Raw genomic sequence first — 9,559 nt, forward strand, 5'->3', positions numbered from 1 at the left:
TATATGGGTGGGATTTAGGGTATTATAGTTCGGTATTTTTGCTGTAGGGGGTATAGGTCATTACGTATACAAGATGCTTAGTTAGCAGACTTAAAACGATAATGATTAATGATAAAACAACCTAATCCATATAACATAACCAAGTCTAACTTAGTAGTACATTTTTATCAGAAAACTAGCCTTGTTGAAATGATTTTTTACTCCCATTTTGTTTGGAGTTTGAAAAGAAATGGCGAGGGTTAAACAAAGCTCAATTTATTTATTTATATACAAGAAGGTATATAAGATTTTTACTTAATTTTTAGTTTTGACAGATAAGACCATATTAAATCAGATACAAGTCATACCACATACACGATGACTCGCAAACAAATATTAAAACCTATCTAACCTAGGGTTTCCGGGTTCGATCCCCGGTGAAGGCAGAGACAAATGGGCAAAATGTTTTTCATCCTGATGCCCCTGTTACCTAGCAGTAAATAGGTACCTGGGAGTTACAGTTGCTACGGGCTGCTTCCTGGTGGGGGTGTAACAAAAAAGGAGGCCTGATCGAGGACCGGGCCGCGGGGACGCTAAGCCCCGAAATCATCTCAAGATAACCTAGCTCAACCCAACCTAAACTAACCAAACCAAGAATCAACCTAACCCAAACCAATGGAGTCCAGTACAGCTTAACCTAAGCTAATACATCCTACCATAACAGTATAGTGTATACGGTTTTAACAAACGGGAAAACGAGCATCGTCGAATTATTTCATGTCCAAAAAGTACCATCCATAAAGTTTGATACGTTAGGATGTATTAGCCAAGATTAGGCTGTGTTAGGCTTGGTTGGTTTGAGTTAGCCTGGGTAAGGTTAGGTAAATTTTCCAATCCATTGGTGAACAGTCATGTGTACAGGGTGACACATTATTACAGACCGTTTTACTAGTGATAAAAAAGCAATGTAGGACTAACACAACTATTGGAAAACAACAGTTGTGTTATCAGTGTATAGTAGTAATTAATAATTTTGTACAAAGTTTGCATAAAAATGTTAGGTGTTTCAAGTAACTCACTAGGTTCTGGTAGACCTTTCATGACCCGTATAAAGGCCAGGCTGTGTGTGAAGAACTGTTAAAACCATCAACAGGTAATATACAGAAATGTTTATTGAACTAAATGCAGCTGGCCGAAGCAGCCATTGACATGAAACTGTTAGCGGCCAGTTTCATGTTAGTTACGTATTTATGGAAACTCTCCATCAGCGACCACATAACCAGATTTTAAAATGCACTATAATCTTAATTTAAATATATTTTGTTATTACAGTACTGTATCTGGTTTTCTTTACAAAGTACAGTATTTATATCATCCTACCCACAACAGTTGTTTAATTTCCGAGTACCTGTTTACTGCTAGGTGAACAGGTACATTAGGTGATAGGATACACACCCGCCATTTCTATCTTGCCTGGGATTTGAACCCAGAATTCTAGATTGCGAGTCAAGAACGAACTCGACTATACTACCGGTACCCTCAATTTACTGGGATTTATGTCAAGAATGGTTGAGTTTGTGTAAATCCTGGTCATTATGTTATGTTGGGACCACCAATAATTGTCATATACTGTACTGTAATTATGATTTTTAAATGGAATTGTTTGCCAATGATTGCTCTATCATATGCCATTGTCAAAATGATGAGTACATACTGTAATAGATCATGTTGGACCACAAATTTTAGATCCATTTGGCATAGGGTCTCCATTTTTGTGCAACTCTGGAGCTCTTCTCAGTGTTACCTTGAGGTGCTTCCGGGGCTTAGCGTCCCCGCGGCCCGGTTGTCGACCAGGCCTCCTGGTTGCCGGACTGATCAACCAGGCTGTTGGATGCGGCTGCTCGCAGCCTGACGTATGAGTCACAGCCTGGTTGATCAGGTGTAATTATGTTTAGAGCAGGGTTCTTCCCAGCTGGTTTCACCATTTGTGTTGTCTTCAAAGATTGCCTTGATAGCATTGCTCTAGTTGTTTGAGCTGCTGCTGTGGGATGTGGTTGCATATTTACACTATATGCAGCCTGTCGTGCTTTCCAGCGTGCAGTTCTAGATCATCAGGAATCTTCTTAGTTGTATTCCTTGCGGTTTGCCTCTCTTTTTACACCCTTTCTACTTTCTGGAGGGAAAGGGAAGGGAAGGGAATTATTAGGAGAAATCACTAAATCATTATAACTATATAGCATTTGGAAGGGATCAATATAAGGATTTTTGATGGGACATGGGGACGAAATTGTGCCCAACCACTTGGACAGTCGGGGATTGAAAACCGGCTTGCAAAAAAATGGGCCTTTGCTCTACTGTCTAGCCCAAGTGGTTGGGCGGGAAGGGAAGGTAGATCAATCTTTGATAGCTGGCAGTGCAGTATTTTAGCCTCAGTCTGCTTCAGTTGAGTTCTTCGGATCCAGCTTTGGGCCATGTGTAGATCCATATCTCCTGGTTCCTGGCTGGGGTAGGGGTTCTAGTGCATCGTTCGCTCTGGACAGTGCTCCTGTTCACCCTTCGTTTTTGAAGTGTTGACCTTTTAGGCAAGTTGATTGAAACCTCAGGTAACCTCAGGGCTGTCATCTGGTGGAAGATGGGTAAATCAAGGGCCTACCAGAAAAAGATGTTTAATTATACAGTATTCAATGCTTAATTTTCACATATATAGTACAGTACATGTTTTAAGTAAATAATATCAGACTTTATATTGGATCATTTTCTTATTTAGGGTTTTAATCTTATAATACTTATATTGAGGAATGTGATTTCTACTCACTTTATGAATTTTAATCCTCCAAATACTGTATTATTAAAACTATGATTATAGAAATTTTAGACATTGTTGTTATAAATGATACTCTATAGTGAACTCATTATTTCTTACTTGCAGTTGAAGTGGTGTGCTTGGGTTGCGCTATACTGCTCCTGCATCAGCTTTGCCAACTCGAGAGTCAATGACGATACGAAACAAATGCTCAGCAGCTTCATGTAAGGTTTATCTTGTTTTCTTCTGAAATTTGTATATTACTAAACCCATAAAGGTACAACCTGTCCTCTTAGCATGTCACATTTTAACATATACTTTACTTTACACAAGGCCAAAACCTGGTGTACTAAGGCAAATAAACATTGCGACGGGGTAAATACCCTAACTGTGCAACCTGTCCTCTTACAAATTACGTCTGAATTTGGTCGTTTGCCCATATGGCCAAAAATGGACGTAATTTAAAAATAAAAAAATTAAAATAAATTTTGGATTTTGTTTCAAAACAGTAAGTTAAGGGTCCTCTCGTAGGTTAGGAGGGCAGGAAATTGTCCTCAAGTTTCAAAAGCTATGAAAAACGTTAAATGAAAGTTTCCTCTCCTAACCTTTCCAAGTAAGCCAGAGGACTTAGAGAAAACGCGACAGTATGTCACTTTCGTGAGCCAATTTCATTTCAAATTACGTTCATTTTTGGATATAGCATGCATTCGAACGAAAAGCGACGTTATTTTCAAGAGGACAGGTTGAACCATGATGTGCCTGACCACCATCATATGGTGGGTCAGGTCACCTAAAGTCCCAGCTAGCATGCCATCCCCGCTCGTTGAGCCAAATGGAACCCCCAAATATTCTATATGGAAGAGAACAGGACGTGGGAGGTGAGCGATTGACTACATGCCTGAAAAGGGCATTTCATTACCTGGATCTGGATTTGTACCTGGATAAGGGGGTTCTGGGATTTCTTTTCTCCTAGCCTGGCCTGGGCCAGGCATGACGTGCAAGATCTTGGTCCAGTAGACTGTTGCTTGGAGTGGCCTGCAGGGCCATATTCCCACTTACAATCTAGTTAGTCCAGCACTTCTTGCAGGAAACTCTAATTTTTTCTTGAAGAAATACTTTTGTTCCAGCCATACTTATTTTATTTGCTGTGAGGATATTAAGGAGCCGTGGTCCTTTGATATTCATACAGTGTTCTATGATTGTTCCTGTGGCACCTTTATTCTTCACTTGCGCTATTCTGCATTTCCTACCATATTGTTCGCTCCACTACCTTACCTTACCTTGAGGTTACCTTGAGGTGCTTCCGGGGCTTAGCGTCCCCGCGGCCCGGTCGTCGACCAGGCCTCTTGGTTGCTGAACTGATCAACCAGGCTGTTGGACGCGGCTGCTCGCAGCCTGACGTATGAGTCACAGCCTGGTTGATCAGGTATCCTTTGGAGGTGCTTATCCAGTTCTCTCTTGAACACTGTGAGGGGTCGGCCAGTTATGCCCCTTATGTGTAGCGGAAGCGTGTTGAACAGTCTCGGGCCTCTGATGTTGATAGTTCTCTCTCGGAGTACTTGTTGCACCTCCGCTTTTCAACGGGGGTATTCTGCACATCCTTCCATGTCTTCTGGTCTCATGTGATGTTATTTCTGTGTGCAGGTTTGGGACCAGCCCCTCTAATATTTTCCACGTGTAAATTATTATGTATCTCTCCCGCCTGCGCTCAAGGGAGTACAGATTTAGGCTCTTTAGTCGGTCCCAATAGTTTAGATGTTTTACTGAGTGGATTCTAGCAGTAAAGGATCTCTGCACACTCTCCAGGTCAGCAATTTCTCCAGCTTTGAAAGGGGCTGTCATTGTGCAGCAGTACTCCACTCTAGAGAGCACAAGCGTTTTGAAAAGTATCATCATCGGTATAGCATCTGTTATAATATTGTGCAAATTTTGGACCTGGATATTCATACAGTGTTCTATGACTGTTTCTGTGGCACATTTTTTCTTCACTTGCGCTATTCTGCATTTCCTACCATATTGTTCGCTCCACTATGTTATAATACTGTGCAAATTTTGGACCTGGAGTTCAGTCCATGTATACAGTACATGATACCTCTCTTGTCTCCTTTCCAGAGTACATTTTGGGAGCTTCAAATGGTCCCAATAATTTATGTACTTTATTGTGTTTGTGTGCTGAGTATGTCCTCTGTATTCCGTGTTTCAACAATCTCTCCTGCTCTGATTTGTTATTTTTGGGAGAGCCCTGTCAGCAGTTTTCTGAGCTTACTTGTCAGTCACTATAGCATTGACTTCATGATTTTCCTAAGGGTGACAACACTTGCATAATTGTCTTTTGTTATTGAATGTAATTTAAATTACATTAATCCAACCCATTGTTACTGGCTAATAGTTCTGATTTTCAAAGTAAATTATCATAATTAAACAAATATACTTTTATTTGCTTGTCACAAATAATTTACTAATTATATTAACATTTCAGGTTGTCCATTTCTGCAGTTGTGATGTCCTACCTTCAAAACCCACAGCCAATGACACCTCCATGGTCCAATATATAAACAGTTCTATATTATCGATTGTTTTTGGTTGAATGGAAATGTATAATTGCCTCACCATACTTGTATTAAAATTGTACTGCTGAATGACAGTGACAATTTTAGTTTTAATAAACTAGCTAATGGTGCCAGGTTTGTATTATGATGTGCAATATGGAACAGTGCCAACATTTGATGATGTGCATGAGTTACAAAATGGCTTGGTTTGTTAATCTTTTAATTTGTGTAGCCTGCACTATATAATTCTTGTGTTATACTTCCCATCCAAAAGTTTCTTGTAAGCAGCTTGTCTTTTTTTTCTTTAACAAATGGACAAATTTGTATTGTCCCATAACATTATCATGTCATTCATGCCAGTGTAAAAGGCAATAGCATGAAGGTCAAAGCTTGAAATATCCTGGAATATGAAGTACCATACGAGTTGATCCTCGAGTGACAACCACATTAGTACAGTAGATAGCCTCCATATTAGACATAAAAGGAAGACTTGATCACCACATTAGAAATAGAAGAGTGAAAGGGAATTGGGAGTGGAATGGTAGGCAGTCAGTATGGGGGAAGGGAGACTTTTGGAGTACAGTACTGTCCATTCAGTAGAGCCAGGCTGTCACCTGATCGGATGACAGGCAAAGTTATCAGTCACTAGCACTGATTTTATAGTTTTCTTCGAGGTGACATCAACTGCATAATATCTTTTTGATCATGAAATTACATTAACTCCAACCAGTTACTGCTGGCTAATAATTCTTAGACATAAAGGAAAGAGGACAAATCAGAAGAGCATGTTAAGATAGGGCTACCTGAATAGGTTTCAGTTGTGGTTACTTCATCAGAGGGGCGTTCAGGGAGATAAAAACAGATTCTACAGTAAATTGTTAATTCCTCTTTTAGGACTGCCTCCTCTTCCATTTTGCTTAGTTATGCAAAGTAGTTGTTTTATGGTTACAAAGGAAACATATCATTCCTTAATTTCTTATTTTGACTGTATCAGAATTTAGAATTTCTAAAATATAGTTACAGGTTGTAAGTACAGTATGTATAACAGTTTATACAGTACTATACTTAGTGTATAAAACATATATATTAATGCAGGCCATATGTATTATTGTTAAATATGTACTTTTGTATTTCATAGTAAACCTTTTACCATAATATATAATTATCTTCTCCTTTCAATAGTGCATTTGTCATGTTGAATTATATGGTATATCAGGATTTTATCGGTACTACCTTGTTGACTGCGTGTTCCTCCCGTTACTATACTGTATACAGTATCTCTCCTTCCCATTACAGTATTACGCTGAGATGTATCAGTAAGGTGGTTGGGCTCACTGGCTCAAGCAAAGAATATTCACTATACAATACTATATTGAATATAAATTCAGTGGATTTTGTACTACATGGGAACCTGGTCCAAGATAGGGATTTTAATCTAGCCAGTGACCTGTACAATGAATTTGGCATCTAGATAATGCAGAATTCCTCCAAGACTGATAATTTTAAATTAATATTACTAAAAAATTCAAACAGTGCTTTTTCCATGGGATTTCTGCATCAAATTATGCACAAATGTATGTCCTATCATGTGCACAAATAAAGGGTGAATGCTGTGGATCTTGTTGTCCATTAAAATCTGTACAATAAAGCTTTCAGTCACATGCCATCCCTAAGGTGTGGCGTTGTTTACAATTTCCCATTTAGAATCCTTTCATTAGAAAGTATTTACACCACAGTATTGTATGTCGAACATAAAAAATATTAAATGTATAAAGATATTGTACACAATGTGATAAATCAATGATATAATCTTTAGAGCAGGACAGCACGATCGAACCAATGTTGTGGATAACCACAGATGTGCACCTTAACCCATGGACTAGGATGTGCAAAAAGTTACACGACCTGGGGCCGGATTCAGGAAGGTACTTACGAAGGTTTTTCCTCTTAGCTAAGAGCGTTTTCCGTCTTAGCGCCTTCGTGGCGGCTACGTCCGTATTCAATTAACTACCCTAAGTGGAAAAACCTTCGTAAGTTCATTCCTGGATTTAAGTGTGGTTTCGACCACTCGTAGCTTTACGTAAACTGGATATAAGTCATTTTTTCTCTACTACATAACACTGGGATCGATTTATGATATTGGAACATGACCAAAATATTATAGCTGGTGAATCTAGTGAAGAGGAATCCTTCGTGTTAGTTATATATGCATTCTCTGCTTGAAACTTGAAGTAAATAAGTGTTTGATGATAGTAGAATTAGTTTTATAATAGCAAGATATTATACCAGTAGTTATTAAGTAAATAAACACTGGTGAACATGAAATATGAGAGAAGGTGATGAGCCCTGCCTGATGGGATCATTTACTATCACCAAATGCGCCTGTTCACCTAGTAGTAAGGGTGTACCTTAGCTATACATACCCATTTCTAATTTATTTAGTTTGGTTTTATTTTGAAATTAAATCTGGGTGAGACATAAAATAAAAATATGCTGCACAAATGATGTTAGGTAAAGAAAAGGGTAAAAATGTCAAACTTTATTCATTGAATACTTAAAGCTATAATTATGACTATATAGATTATTAAAAAAGAGAGAGGGAAGTAGGGGTCCAAGACCTCTTCCTGTTATACAATTTGGGTGTGGAACAAGTAATTATCAAAAGAAGGCACCATGCCGGGAAGGCTATGTAGCAGTGAGGTGAGGCAGCTACTTATTTGAGAAATGCTTATTTTATTTACCTTATAAGCTGAGGCAACTTATTTTATTTGAGGAATACTCAGCTGATTCCTCTACATTTAGCATGGAACAAATTTGTGTCCAAGACCTCTTCCTGTTACTCAATTTGGCTGTGTGTAACCAAACTAGAAGTGCTCTACAAATCAAGGGACCCAGAATGTGGAATGACCTCCTGAATCATGTCAAAGGCTGTACCTCTCTCAACCAGTTTAAGAGTTAAACCAAGTACTGCCAAATTAACTCCATGTAACCTAACTTACCTCCTAAATGTCAACCCATGTCTTCCTATTTTTTAAACAACGCTGTTCACCAACATGTGCAATTGCCGATTTATGCTATGTTAACCCCCTTTTTGTATTTTTTATTCCTTCTTTCAACACAATTTATACCTAATCCCGATTACTATTAAGTTTTAGTCTGTTTTTTTTTTTTCCCCCCCACACCTTGCCCGAAATGCTATGAGTATTAGTGGCTTTAGGTATTGTATGTACTAGCTCTGCCTATAAATCCATCATTATGTTTGTAAATCAACTGTATGTACTTTTCCTGAATAAAATGTATTTATTATTTATTTTTTAATCAGTAAGTATTAAAAGAAGGCACCAAGCTGGGAAGGCTATGTAGCACCATTGTGTGTAACAATAAACCAAATTTTTTTTAACAAATAATGCACCTGTATGGGAAAACAAATCCTGTCAGCTGTAAAAATATTGATGCAGTTATTTAAATGAAAAATATAATGAAAGAAATATTACTGGTTTATTTTTATCCTATCTTTTTGTACTGTACAGTATATCCAAGGAAGTGAAAAATTGAGACATAATGCACAATTTAATGAGTGATTAGCATGGATTAGCAGTTCAAAAGAAATATGACTTGTATTACATATCAACATGAGATCTTAATGATCCATGGTCAACATGATTTAATAAGGATAATACAGTACTGTATTTGTAATAATACAAACTATAATTCAAAATCTTTATTACTGATTTTTTTTTATTAAGAAGATTAGGTATACACAGCAATGTGCTGCTACCCTATTCTATATGGAATATTACACAGTGTAGATAAAAAACTAGCTATAAGTTTATCTAATACTCCCATCTCACAGGATGGTTAGACATACTGTACATGGAATCAATTTAGAAAATACCAGCCTCAATACAAAAAACAAATCAACTCTGACTAAACAACTCTAAGCAATTTTCACAAGAGGTAAGCACTGAATCATGGAAACATTATATTATAATTACTCTTACCAGTTTCTACAAAACTCCTCTCAAACAATGTATTTTTAAACATGTTTAGGTATACACAGCAATGTGCTGCTTCCCTATTCTGTATAAAGGACCACACAGTGTAGATCAAAAACCAGCTACAAGCTCACCCAACATCCTCACCTCACAGGATGGCCAGTCATACATGGAATTAGGAGAGAACAAAATACTTAATGCTGATCTATTAGCCTCCACTGGCAAAATCTGGG

General features: G+C 37.9%; 2 long non-coding RNA genes across 2 annotated transcripts; one reads left to right on the forward strand and one right to left on the reverse strand.

Annotated features, from left to right (window-relative positions):
- Nucleotides 1–239: 239 nt before the first annotated feature.
- Nucleotides 240–7,544, reverse strand: LOC123747066 (uncharacterized). The gene is made up of 3 exons (XR_006771620.2): nucleotides 7,265–7,544; nucleotides 2,903–3,028; nucleotides 240–2,601 (listed from the first exon to the last, which is right to left on the reverse strand). It is a non-coding gene; the product is annotated as an uncharacterized lncRNA (long non-coding RNA).
- On the forward strand, nucleotides 2,871–7,008 carry LOC123747065 (uncharacterized). Its single transcript, XR_006771619.2, has 2 exons — nucleotides 2,871–3,006; nucleotides 5,262–7,008. It is a non-coding gene; the product is annotated as an uncharacterized lncRNA (long non-coding RNA).
- Nucleotides 7,545–9,559: the final 2,015 nt, after the last annotated feature.

This window comes from Procambarus clarkii, chromosome 87, assembly GCF_040958095.1.
Source record: "Procambarus clarkii isolate CNS0578487 chromosome 87, FALCON_Pclarkii_2.0, whole genome shotgun sequence".
Lineage (NCBI taxonomy): Eukaryota > Metazoa > Arthropoda > Malacostraca > Decapoda > Cambaridae > Procambarus > Procambarus clarkii.